At 40.0% G+C, this 14,066-nt stretch overlaps 1 protein-coding gene across 3 annotated transcripts in view; it reads left to right on the forward strand.

The window, feature by feature from the left end:
• Positions 1 to 849: 849 nt before the first annotated feature.
• The window catches only part of LOC105017614 (RAC-alpha serine/threonine-protein kinase), a 31,889-nt gene continuing 18,672 nt past the window's right edge, over positions 850 to 14,066 (forward strand). For 2 of the 3 annotated variants that reach the window (XM_010882326.5, XM_010882327.5), the window contains exon 1: positions 850 to 1,006. The gene's annotated coding sequence lies outside the window, so the exon portion shown is untranslated. Of the gene's footprint in view, positions 1,007 to 10,009; positions 10,094 to 14,066 lie in introns of those variants that run through there. The other variant, XM_020056346.2, reaches the window with a different exon arrangement.

The following is a 14,066-nucleotide window of genomic DNA, read 5'->3' on the forward strand; positions in this document are numbered from 1 at the left end:
GTTACACAAAATTAGAGTAGTTTTCCAATGAAAAATATGTCTCTAAGTGTGTGTGTGTGTGTTTCTCGTAGTTGAGCCAGCTGAATGGAGGCCTTTTGTCCTGCTGGCAGACCCACTCTGCGCTGACTTCTTGTTTACTGGCTGTGGCTGTGACAGGGGATTTCCTCTGTGTGGGGGAAAAAGAACCCTTAAACCTACACCATGATGGAGGTTTTCATAAAACAAACACACACACCTCCGCAATTGTAATGCACTCCCAATAATGAAATATGGCATTCATGTAGCCTGTCAAGAAAGAAGAGCTCAACTTATTGGTTTGCTTTCCTTCTGTCTCAAGACTGTTCATGGGTATCTTCATAGACTAATTGTGGATATTGATCCTTTAAGCAATAATGATCAGAGGTTATTCACAAATTACTAGAATGTGCATTTGGTAGGTACCAAAAAACAAAATTGCAGAGATCCAGCTTCAAATTTCAGCTTAATGTGAAAAAAATATATACTATTTTTCATTTAAGATTTATCATTTCTTATTAAGTCTATAAATATTGTTGTAGAAAACGTTAGATTTCGAATTTTGAGTAATACCCGTTTTAGCATACACGCCGTCTATATATTGTATATAGTATATGTATGTATAATAAATACATATCTATACTTTTATTTTACAAGATATATATACTTCTATATTTCTTCTATAGCAGTTTATATATATATGTAAAAACTGCTATAGCCAAACTGCCACAGCTATATACAATAAACAGCCATGCGTACTCTGAACTCTGAAAGGGGGGAAAAGGCAAATGAGGTTACGGTACCGTTAATTGGTAGGCTTTAGGACCCAGGAGGGATTCGGATGTCATTCAGACATAAGGCTCAGTTGGTAATGGTTTGATAGGAGAACGACTAGACTTCGAGTACACGCGGATACAAGAATACAAAAATCTGCTGATAAGTTGTCAAAGAGTACAAACAATGACCCGGAATTACGTAGGAATTGTTTGAGGTAAAGTTCTTTGTTTAAATTCTTCTTTTGTTGTTTCAGTCTTTCAGTCAGGGTAGTTCCCATTGTAGTCAGTGGGATGCGGATATCTTCTTCACCCAATCTGCTTTGCTAGGCCTAGAACTGTCAAAAACGAGCGAAAATATGACAAAACATTTACATTTGGAATATTGTTACATTCGTGTACTGTGTGTAATATATAGTTTTGTGGCGCATACACAGTAACGTAGACTGGCGTATGATTTCTAACATTATTATCAAAGAAGTGTTCATAAATAATTACTGTACAATCTTATTTTGTTTGTGTCGCGAAATGCGTAAGTGTAGCTCTAGGCGATACATTCTGTCATGAATTGTTGTGTAATAGGCCTTATGGCTATATGCCGCTTGGCATCCCTTTGGTCACAGTAGTGTAAATCCGCCGAACGGTCTTACTGATCCTTAAGTTTACAACCACCCTTTTCTTCTCAGCCTATTCACCAGTGATCTTTTATTCTTTACTAAAACTGCTGTTTGATACATTATTTTTATTGATGCCACAAACCTGGATTAACTGCTAGATCGTTGTTCCATTGATATATTTTCTACATTGTAGCTAGCCTAACCATATAGAGAAGAAGCGAACCTGCTTTTTGCGGCAGGCGAACACGTGTGATACTGTAAGCTTACTGTAACAATGGCCCACACTTACTGCATTATGGAGTGGAAACATATGTTGTATTTCAATAGGATCATTTCATTAAATCGTTGAATGTGAAGCAACCATTATGTGAAGTTGTAAATTACCGGCTTATCTGACTGCATTACATAGTTTTTTTATGTTAAGCTTGACATCACACCTTCAGTGCTGGATTATTGTCATAACATGCCGTTTACAAAATACATGTGAAGTTAAATTATCCTGTTTACAGTGCATTTTCTTATTTCAAACATAGATTTGGACACAGGAGACAAGTTTGTATAAAAAATATTGAATTTGATTTATTTTACTTTGACCACATCTTACAAAACTCCACAGTTTTTAGGAACTGGTGAGACAAACAGTGTTATTGTTTTGCATTTAAAACAGTATGTTATTGGTGATCAACAAATATATCACAGGAAAATACTCCCATTAAGACTGTGAAATTGTTACACTGATGTGACTAAGTGAATATGTAGTGGGGCTTTCCTCCTGGCACCCAACTCTTCATCTTTTGATACCAAAGTCAAAGCCAAGGGCAGGTCTGTGAGCAAAATAAATAACATGAACTGTTTTTGATGAACACACAAACTGTTATTAAATCACACACCACAAACATGTCTCATTGTCTCTCCTCAGTCATACTCCTCATCTGGTCTGTGTGTGGATTACTTTGAGGAGTGAGAGAGATCACTCACTAATAAGAAGGTCAGACAGGATTCAAGGCAGATTTGTGGTGATGCCAGGGTACCATTAACTGTTTTTTTGGAAGAGGAAGGTGCAACATATTGGGTATGCAGTTCAATAAATAAATTGCAGTTGGGAACAGTTTTCTGCAAAATGCCTGTACTGTTTGGTCATTTGGTCAGTACTGTCCATGTCCCTTTGGTGGTCTGGAAGATGTCACACACTGTGTGTGCCTTCAGTTGTTTTGAGGGAGAGTTGAAAAATAGAAGTCACCAGAGGATGGAGGGTGTAAGAAGCCGTTGTAGGGATGTTCTGTGCCCTGTGGATGTAAATACAATTGCCAGTGGTAATTGCCTGAATACGAGTAATGTCCCTGGAAGCTGCTGCTATTGCGCAGACATGTTGTGCAGGTCAGAGGAGACAAGAAGTTCAGATGTACTATCAGGCAATTTGTGAGATGAGTCCTTATGTTAAACACACACACGCACACACCCTCTAGATCTCCTGATGTTCTAACAACGGTCCACCCCCACCTCTCACAACCATCAAAGTATTTTACTGTCTTTGTGTGTGTGTGGGAAGATAAGACTGGTATGTCCATATCCTTGGAAGACCATCAGAGGACAAGGAGTGGGACTGCAGGAAGGATATGGGTCAAACAACTTGTCAGCATTTGTGTTAAAATGCGACTTGTTGTGTAGTCTAGACCGCTGTTTCACTCTCCCAGTCCTGGGGCCCACTTTTGTTTTTGCTTTTGACTCATACAACTGATTCAAATTAAAGGCTTGGGTGGCCTAGGCTGGACCCACGGTCTTAACCACTGCCTTCTGTGCACATGTTCTACTGTAGCATGGGTTTAAATCTAACCCGTCTCTTTCCAGTAACGCATACAATGCTTGAAACTGTGCACCAGAACCAGGATTGGGGAAACACCAGTTGAGGCTGAATGTCTGATCGTGGCTGCTCCTCAAGGGCTTGTGAATGAACTAGCCACAACCTCCTTAGAACAGGCCTGCTAGCAAACCATTCTCAGTCGATTTGTCATGCACAGACACCCCAAGGCCTGACCCAGTATCCCATGTGGATTTCTGTGAGTTAGTCATCCCTTAACTGAGCTGAGTGTACCCCTTATGTTTTACAGGGTATTCATCTTATAAAGAAGGAAATGATGCTGTACACTCATTTCATAAAAAAAAAAAAAAAGCCCTCATCCTCATTTCCACGCTGGTCAGTACCATGTGGCGGCTCACTCAAGGTGGTCCATTCCAAACCAAGGGGGATGGTGGTTGCTTAGTTACCTGACATAAAAACAAACAACACTCTAAAAGCTGTAATTCAGAGTCGAGCCACCCTGTCCGGAGTCATTAGAATTCAAGGGATGAATCTGGAAATTAGTTTCATATTTGGGTCTTCAAAATGCTCCATCCCGCTCACCCACTCATTGTTCCCTTTTGCTCAGCCTGTTCTGAACATTAGTGATCAACACAGATTATTGACAACCTGCTGAAGGTCAGCTGTTTACATAAACGGGTGTACCCTTCCTTTGAACAAAACGTATGGTAAATTACCCAGCAGGTTAATTAGTAACTTTTGTTGTGTTTTTGTCTCCACTGACAAAGGGTTCCCAGTTGCGCATGTACCAGAAATGAGTGTAAACAATGCAATCTGAAAAAAGTTGCACTACACTGGGTTGGATTTAAAATCCTATGTAGTAGAAGATAAGGGTCACCTGTCTGGTAACCAACCAGAACTGTAACCGGCAACATTTTGCAGAATATAACTGGGGAACGGTAGCTGCTAGGAAGCGTACCTGGCAGAAATGTCGAAGGCTGATTCCACCTAAAGTCCTCCCTCAGCCTTGTTACTGTACACTATCAGATGCAGCGTCTGCAGATTGTGGTGTGCGTGCCTTTTTAGAAATGAACAGATGCTGTGAAAATGAACACGGCGCTGAGACACTTTCTCCTGCTAAACCAAGCGACTGGTTGAACTGCAGGTTTCTGAACAGGATCACCACAATGCCTGCTACCCTTCTGAAATGGCCAACACCCCCTGCGCTTTGGAGAGGTGGCGCTGTGCTGCTGCTGCTGTGATGAACCCATTGAACTCTATTCATCATAAAACCCTGCCACTCCACATGTTAATTACCGCTAAGGCATGTCCACTGGCATCTGTGCAGCTGCGTGGCATGTAGAAGTCCTTCCTCTAAACCCCCCCCCTCCCCACCCGCCCACCCGGCTTCCCCGGGTGTCTGACACTGGGGCACGTGGTGCACACTCAGCCATGAGCCAGGGCACAAAGGTCCAGCTAGGTGGTAGGAGGGAGGTAGTGGTAGCCCAAGGAGGCCCCTCTCTTTCCTCTCTTTCGCCCTCCTTTCCAATTCCCCCTCTCTCCCTCCCTCTGTATCTGCCTTTCTCTGGCTCCGACTCTCTTTCTCCTTCCTTTCTTTCTTCCCTCCCTCTCTGGCTTGGCCACGTGACCAGCTGTGAGGGCGTTGGGTTCATTTTGGTGCTGCAGTGAGTGAGTGAGTTAGTGTGTGTGTGTGTGTGTGTGTGTTTGAGCGCGGGAGCGAGTGTTTTGGCCATGGGCCCAGTCTCTTCTCCCTCTGCAGCCAGCCAGCAGTAGTGGCGGAGTGGGTGGAGCGGGTGGACGAGCAGACAGCTTTGGGGCGGGAGGGAGGAGCAAAGTGCTTCAGGGCGGGAGGAGGTCTCTGAGCTGTGGCAGTGTACCTGAAACAGCAGTAAATATCAGTGTGAGGTCCTAAAGGACATGGGCAATGTATGAGTCTCATGATTTTGTTGTGGTAGTACTTGGAATTAACATACAATAGGGAAGAGGTATTCAACCTCAGGGTTGGGAGAGCTATATATATTTATTATTACAGAATATGAAAGTATTAGTTATTATATTTATTGGACCATCTCATTGAAAAAGATCATTGGATTAAATTGTCCCATTGATTCCATTGATGCTTTCTTCGTAGAACTGGAGTTGCGCGTAAACTGTGCGTATGTTGTGTTTTCCATTTCACTCCTATGAATTTGACTAGCTTTTGAATGTTTTTAACTGTAAGCAGTTGTTTCCCTCTCACAATCTTCGTGGACCACATGAACAGGTGGTGGCAAATTTGCAGTTGAAAGCAAAGAACGTCTTCTTTTCACAACTCAACATTTACTCATTTCGTTTCCTTAACGTTTTTATGAACTTCCCAGTACCATCCTTCAGATATCAACTTGCCATTACATAAAGTGTGCAATTTAGTTGTATATATTATAAACTTCTGACCCTACTACAGAGTTTTTTCCTAGCCACTCTGCGTTAATATCTTGTTGTTGCTTGCTCTCTGGGGTTTATGCCTGGGTATCTGTATAAGCACTTTGTGACAACTGCTGATTTAAAAATGTAAGCATTATGGGAGTAGCCTAAAGGCCAAAAACTTTTTTGGGTTTGTTTTATTATTTCATCATGTTATTGTTTATAACAGCCCCAACTGCTTGATTGACCATGCTATTACTTTTAAGTAAAAATCACTATGTTAGGGTAGGTTATTTCAAAGGCTGTGTAACTACTGTGGGTAGGAGGGCTACTTCTTGATGAGGCTACTTTGCAGCAGTTTACTGTGCTGCTCATCTCAATTGCAACCAACATTGGCTGGCCTTTATCCACTCCCTAAAATTAGTTCTCACTACTACCAAAATCTCAAGAACATTTTGCCCTCTGGTGGGTGTTATCACTGGAGCATTTTACTATGGAACATATACTTGACCAAGGCAATCTTCTTGACTAGGGCAATAATTTTCAGGCGTGTAGGTATGTTTTATTCATAGCAATTGGCTTTTTTATTTTTTTTTATGACAGTCAGCCACCTTTCTGTCTCATTTAATTTGTGAGTTCTCTGACCTTCCTCATGGTGATAAACAAACAAAGGTAGCTCTGTATTTGTGTCACCTCATATTTATACCTCAGTGAAAGAGGAAGTCAGAGTTCCTAATGACTCAGTTGAATGTAAAAAAAAATATATTGACGGTAAGATACTTCTACTAGAGTTGTTTCATGGGAATTCCTAGGGGTGTCAATACTGACACCAGTTTTTGAGTCTTAAGTCAGATTTCATTTTCTTTTAACAATATCCAATGGAGATCATCCGTTCACCCACTCTGTGTCTCACAAAGACACGGCGGTTGTAAACAACAATCTGAAATTTGGACTGATCTAGTGTGTCTTGGCCCAAGCAAGTTCCTTATTGGTGTCCTTCAGTAGTGGTTTCTTTGCAGCAATTTTACCATGAAGGCTTGATTCACTCTTCTTTGAACAATTGATGTTGAGATGTTTGTTGCTTTATTTACTGTATTTGGGTTGCAGTCTTAGGTGCAGTTAATTGTCGATTTCTGATGCTGGTAACTCTAATGAACCTATCCTCTTCAGCAGTAACTCTGGGTCTTCCTTTCCTTTGATGGTACTGATGAGATTTTCTCACAACACAACGGGTGACTCCAATGCATTAAGAAGGAAAGATTTCACAAATGACCATTTAACAAAGCACAACCGTTCATTGAAATGCATTCCATGTGACATCCTCATGAAGCTGGTTGTGAGAAAGCCAAGTGTGCAAAGCTGTCATCACAGCAACGGGTGCCTGTTTTGAAGAATCTACAATATGAAATATGTTTAACGCATTTTTGTTTGCTTCACGATTCCATGTGTTTTTTCATAGTGTTGAGTCTTCTCTATTAATCTACAGTATTGGAAATAGTCAAACTAAAGAAATACCTTTGAATAAGCAGTCACTACATACTTGCCACATCGGAGCAGTGGGAGGTAATATGTTAACAGTGTACTGTCATGTCCTATGAGCTACAGAATGCCTTGAATTGTGGGCTGGAATCAAAGCATTTTGAGCCTCTTAGGTGAAATGTTTTTATTTCATCTTTTCTACCTCTTTTTATATCTTAATTATTTCAACAAATGTATTGGTTTTAAGCTGTAGATGACAATGCGAACTTATTTCCAACAGAGCTAATTAGTAAATAGAAACCAATTCTTGTAAGGATTTCACTGTGCTCAATCTATTTTAATGATGCATTTTGTTAATGTATTTAGTAAGACAGCAATGTCCTTATCCATGAATGCTTTCTTTCTGAAGCAGAAATCATCACCTGTCATATCTGACATACATTTCAAGACAGAAGACAATCCATTCAGACCCTACTCCCCCGCTAAACAGAAATAGTCAACATTGAAGATATGGAAAGATAATAATTACAGATGTGATTTGTGCTTGAGCGCATAATAATAAAAATTGCCTGACCCACCCCAGTAAAACAAGTTCTTGATCCAATCTGAATGGTCTGTCTAATGTTGGACCACATGACTGTACCAAATTTGCTTACTATTAATATCGTTTGAACTTTTTTCCCTGTGTTGTGTCGATTGACTAGTTTTCTATTTCTGCAAAGGCACTGTGTAGGTTACACTGTAGGGCCTTGTTAATGGGTATGTTAATGAACTGAATACCTTCCCCATCAAAAATATATACCAAAATGATTCTTTAAAAGTTTCTTTGAGCCCTATATATGTTATCATCTGTATGTATATCCATTACAAAGAGTTATTTAAAGAATGTAAAGGGGTTCCCCCACAGTTTCAATCTAAAGAACCTGTCCTCCAATAACCTTTTGTTTCTAGGGTGTAGGAGGGGTGAGGGAACAGTTCCTCACTACTAGGAGCATGACCGTGACAGTGGTCTAAGGTCAAAGGGCACCATCATTTTCTTCTGAATACGGATTGTTCTATATCTGATAGGATTGTGATTTATCAAGTGCCTTCTCAAAGTGTACAGGAGACATAAACACTGCACCAACAGAAATGGGGTGGCAATCCTCACACTTCATTCTAAGCCAGTTGGACAAAGCTAGGGTGTGGTGGCTGGCTTGCACATTTTATTCCAGTGTTGTTGGTTTTTTTCAGTGCACCCAAGGTTATTTTAGCACTATGTTCTGTGTAGTCTTCCATTGGTAGCACGTTGAGAGATCCAGCAGTAACCTGCAGATAATAGATCCCACATGTGTTGCAATCCCCTTCCAGGTGTGTTTGTGAGAACATTGGTTTATGGTGCATGTTGGCCTCCCCTGTGTTGTACTGCATGCCTTAGTTTGCAACTTGCTTGTTGTCCACTAATGTGAATGGAGGTTCCTGTTTCATATGTTTGCATGAGGTTTGCCATTATTTTTTACATCCAATTTAATGACCATTGAATGCATTAGTGCCTTGAATTTGTCCTCTGGTGGGACATTAATATTATTGTTCATATACAAACTCAACAAGTATTTGAAAGCCTCACATTTTGTTGGCATTTTATTTCTGCAATTTGGATTCGAAATGACACTGTGGTATTGAAATGCAGATTATCCATTTTAATTTGAGGGTATTGGAGGGATCAATATTGGATGAACTGCTATAAAAGTACAATATATTTTGTAGGCATACTTTCTCCCACAATTTTTGACACATCTTTGGTCTTCAGAAACAGATTGCATCGCTAGTGCATGTACAAACAAACACGACAGACAGAACTGTCTAGATATTTTTGGTACCTTAAAATGTGACTCACACAATAGTTCAATTGGCTCAGAGGAGTTGATGCATTCTTTTTCTAGTGCAACATGTTTATCCTTGCCTTGTGTGTAGAAAATTACACTGATGTAAAGTAAATCACAAGTCAGTTCTGGTTATAACATGATCAAAGATGTAGAAACATAATGAATGGATTTTTGTTAAAGAGGAGCGATGGTCAAATGTTCACCCTATTGAAATTGCCAAGCTTCTCCTTAAACAGCCGTTCTAAAAGGAAATGTTTGCTATTTTTGATCCTGGTGCCTTTTTTCGGATTGTCTAGCCTAAACCTGGACTGTGGGGAATTAATACAGTTTTGAGAGTTTACGATTTTTCCTGTAGTCTCTCTCTAGGCTAAAATGGAAATAAACGGGGCAACCAATGTAGCGTTCGAAAGTATGATACATTCCGTTTTAAAAAATGGGAAGGCCACGGTGTATTGATATGTCTCCATATGTTCTCATAAAAGAATTGCGCCAAAATGAGCTTTTTATCTATGGTTATGTTCTACGTGAAATCAAACAGTTTTTTTTATCATAAATGATGCACTACTTCTCAACATCTGTAAACTTGCGCACTCGAGCTAACAGCGTGGTGCTGTTTCAAACCAGCTGAACTACGGTGCGCTGACCTCATTGGAGATACTAGCTAGCAACACGCACAATTTAAAGACCTTTATCTAAATGTTTGAGAATGTGCAGTCCCTTATTGTGTTAATAAAATTAAATATAGCTGTTTGTCTAAAAGACAGGCCGCCATTCCGGAATGTTATCAGTCAGGGAAAATAACGGACATGGCCATTCCCAGCAGTATGAAAATCGTGCTAATAATGCGCTGTAGTAGTAATAATTTCAGTACCTCCCTATACTATTCACGCAGAACGGGAATTATGACAGAAATATCCTTATGGCTATTACATGCATACTTACAGAATTGAGAGTTGTCTGTTTGGTCTATCCAGCCTCTGCCTCTTCCAGTTTCTTTGGGGACGTGGACGGTTTCCAAAACTGCAGGGTTGATTAGAGCTTGAAAGTCAATGCCATCTGTTGCATTCGCTGGAGCCGATTCAGCCCCATCCACGGACACATGAAGGTTCTCGATGGCATTAGGTAGCTATACATTCCACTCCTAACATTAACTACAGTTTAGTAAACAAACCCAGTTGGCGGATAAATTCTCCTTGCAGACGGATTCGAGTCTGTTTACCAACAGCTAATAGAACCTGTTGGCATTTTTGTTTGAGTTAGTTGTCTATACTAGCTAATGTGAGCTAGTTGTGTAAACAAAGCCGGTTTAGGATAAATCCTCCTCGCCGACAGATTCGCTTTGGTTTACTAGCAGCTAATACAACTTCCTAGCATTTTTGTTTGAGATAGTAGTCTATACTAGCTAACGTGAGCTACAGCAGCTTATACATTTTCCGGAAAGTATAAACAGCGATAACCATTGATACAATGCTCGTTTTGACACATTGTTTTCGGAGAACATATGGAGACTTATAGTAATATACCCTGGCCTTCCAGTATATCATATAATTTCGAACCCTCTATCTGTTGTCCGGTTCACTTTCATTTAAGCCGGGAGATGCTTCCTTTAAAAAATTGTAAACTCTCAAAACTGTTTTACTTTTTTGGAATTATGTCTCAACAGTCCAGGATTAGTCTAGATAATCTGAATTAAGGCCAGTATCAAAAAAGTGAACCTTTCCTTTAAAATGTAATCTCACACTGTTCTAAAAATGACTTCACCCTGTACTTCCCATCACTACAAATCTTAGTTGTAATGAAGTTGAGGTGTATAGAAGGATGTTAAGGGAGTCCGATGCAATGCATCTTTTTCAGTGAGTTAGAATTGGTTTTCTGTCTTTATTTTGTCTTAACCAATGGTTCTTCAACCACTCCTCGGGATCCCTGGACTATCCATGTACTCGGTGTATTCCAAAGCTAGCACACCTAAATAGACTTAGGTAATGTCTCACAATAGGTTGTGTGACATTTGGGGGGTCCCCAGGAGAGGCTTGAAACCCTCAGTTCTAAACCAATGATCTGTTTCCAATGTGGAATTTCAGATGAATGATCATGTAACTTGTTTAAAGTGTACACCTTCTAATTACAGGGCCTTGAAAGACTCTTGTGTAGTTTTTTTTTTTGTCACAGACTCACAGAGTGGGTTATTTGCACTCCTGGTGCCTCCCTTTGATAGTATCTTACACCGAAGCTAGACCAGTGACGTCGCACGTGCATTTACCCTGCACAGAATTTATAGTTAATTATCGTATTTGAAGCTTCTAATGAAACAACCAAAAATGAAAGTTGATGCAGTTGTTGCCATAGTGATTATCCAATGCTGCAGACACAGTGGAAGACTAAATATTTACACAATTGACCCAGAACCAACTCAGATTGTCCACACTAGTGTAGTGTGCTTGAGAAGATCATTTTGATAGAATTTATGTTATTTAAATTCTAACCATATTTAAATGAGCTCCAAATTGTTTTCAGCAGGAAATTTAGGTCCATAAACTAACATGGGGAAAGTACAGAAAGGTTGAAGCTTCAATCTACTACATGGTTGAAGCAATCAACACTGAACCAACATTGATAGGTTCACACTGGTCCAATTTGAGGTGCTTGTGTTCCGATTTTTCATAATGTTTACTTGTGTAAGGATAAGTGTAATGTGCATAAGTTAACATGGGTTTGAACGACAGCCACAGAGATACCGAGGTATAAATTCAAATGTTGTCATGCGTCTTGGCCAATCAGCAATAAATACCAACATTAAAGCTTTGAAGCTATACTTACTTGAAATTCTACTGAATGTTTATAAACAATAGACTATTTTAATATTGCACAGTTTTAATTAACCCTTAAACAGTATCTCTTTAACTGTATAAGCTGGAGACCAAATTACGTTTATTTCACCTGTTTACACAAAACCAACTTGATTGTCTATTGTACATGACTGTAAACAAACTGGCAAGCCCACAAAATGTGTTGTTTTTCTAGTTAGTTGTACATTTCAATATTTCAGTTGGATTAGGTTTTAGGAAATTGGCTAATTCCCTGGGCCAATATTTGGATATCACACCCCTCTTAACATTGTTTTCCACTTGACGGTTTTATTTAATGCAAAAAAATTAAGTGAGGTGTAACTTTGCATTGGATCTTTTATTGGGTATCTAAAAATCCTTATGCATGTGTGGCACATAGTCACGTTTATGCTAGTGTGACGTAGGCTCACACTTCAGTGGTGCAGCAGCGTGTTGATGTCAGTTTCACCAGCAGCAAAAAACATTCTCAGACTTGTGGCAAGAATGTGTTGTGTACAATAGCACTAAATACCTTTTTTAAAACTACAAAGAAATGTATGTCATCCTCATGACAAAAGGTGAATAATGAAGGACGACTCTGCCCACCCTATGATGACCCGCCAAAATGACTATCACAGTATTAAGTCACACCGTGTCTACAGTTGTTTTGGAACCAATGGAATCAGTGATATTTGTAAAATACCATTGTTCATTTGTTACTATTGTTTCTTCAATTTCTTGAAGATTCCAAAGAAGATTCCAGTGTTTCTGCCATTATTAATCAGGAAGGGGTTTCACGTCGAGTGTGTTTGTGTCCTGGGGGAAGGGAGGGGGGTCTGCAGGTCTGCGGAGTTAACCGCGTGGCGAGAGGGGCCTCTTATGTCGAGCTGTTGTTAAAGATTTCTCTCGTTCACAGGAACACTCTGTTCTCTTTCAGTGCATTCCAAGGAGCCAGACATAGAAGGGTGGTGGGGGGTGTGTTCTGAGGAGGGGGAAAGAGGGGTGTATGCAGGGTTTTTCTCTGGACTTTGTCTACCTTTTACCGCCTCTATTCTCATTGGCTAATCTCAGCCAATGAGGCTGTTGCTTCACCCCCCTAGTTCCTTATGACCAGACAATTTCATAGCTTTTCCTCCTGCTTGACTACGGTCTGAGATTTATTGCACTGTACATCACAGTCTAGTTAGAGTAGTTTGGGGTCTGTCCATTTTGTTAAGTTTTTAAGGTACTGCGCTGTGCTTCCGTTTTCAAGGTCGTTTCCGGCACTTCATGCATTTTGCCATAATGGGGCAGAGACAAATTTGAAGGTTTTAGTCAAGTGTACTGCAATTTTACATATTGAAATTTGATAGATAAAATGACTGTTCATTTCTGTTAAAAAATAAATAAATGTAGGGAATACTGTGAGGCTGTCAAGCACTATGGATAAGGGTAGACAATTGTAGACTACTAATATGACATTATATTACACATTAAAGTTGTTTCACAAATACTTTGGCCAGAATTAGCATCTTATAAAGACCCTAAGTTTGAAATCATCTGGTCTGCAGTGTGACTGGCTGAGTAGTAGGGACATCCAATGGAAATATGCCTTTATGATGATGGACAGCTTCCCACTAAGCCCAACCAACGCAAAGCAATGGTCTCCCCCTGCCTGGCTCCCTACCCACAGCTAAACCTCTGGTTATTCATGTCAGCATTCTTCCTGTGCTGGTTTTTTGATAGTGAGGCTCCTTGTACTACAAGGCAACAAAGGCCATTGCGAGGTCACAGCAAGTGTCTTCCTGCTCTCCTCAGAGCAGACAAAACATGCCACCTCTATGGGGCTGTGTCTAGACTTGAAAGTTATTACTTTCTGTTTTCTGATCAGGGAGTTCTGGTCATGAATCTCTGAATGCATCATGCGTCTTGTCCGGGATTTAAATGTGAGCTCTCATTGTGTCCAGATTAGTTTTTTCTTGGTGCTGTATTTAGCTTAAATGCCACTGTTTGTCAAACGTTGCTAAAGGGGAAAAAATTATGATTACAACGATGATGTTAAAGGTACATTCATTGTAGAAGCTTGCATTTTTTTTTGCATTTTAAGTGGCCAACAAACATTCTCTTCACATGATAATGTATTTCTTCTAACTTCATAATAGAAAGGTTCCTTGCTTTCAAAACACATGTTTTCTGGACTTTTGTGGGCGTGATGGTGTTGATGTTACCATCTGTATGGTCGCCTAATTGCGTCCAGATTGAGGAGTAATCCGTACACTATAGTCATGTGA

This window comes from Esox lucius, chromosome 18 (assembly GCF_011004845.1).
Source record: "Esox lucius isolate fEsoLuc1 chromosome 18, fEsoLuc1.pri, whole genome shotgun sequence".
Lineage (NCBI taxonomy): Eukaryota > Metazoa > Chordata > Actinopteri > Esociformes > Esocidae > Esox > Esox lucius.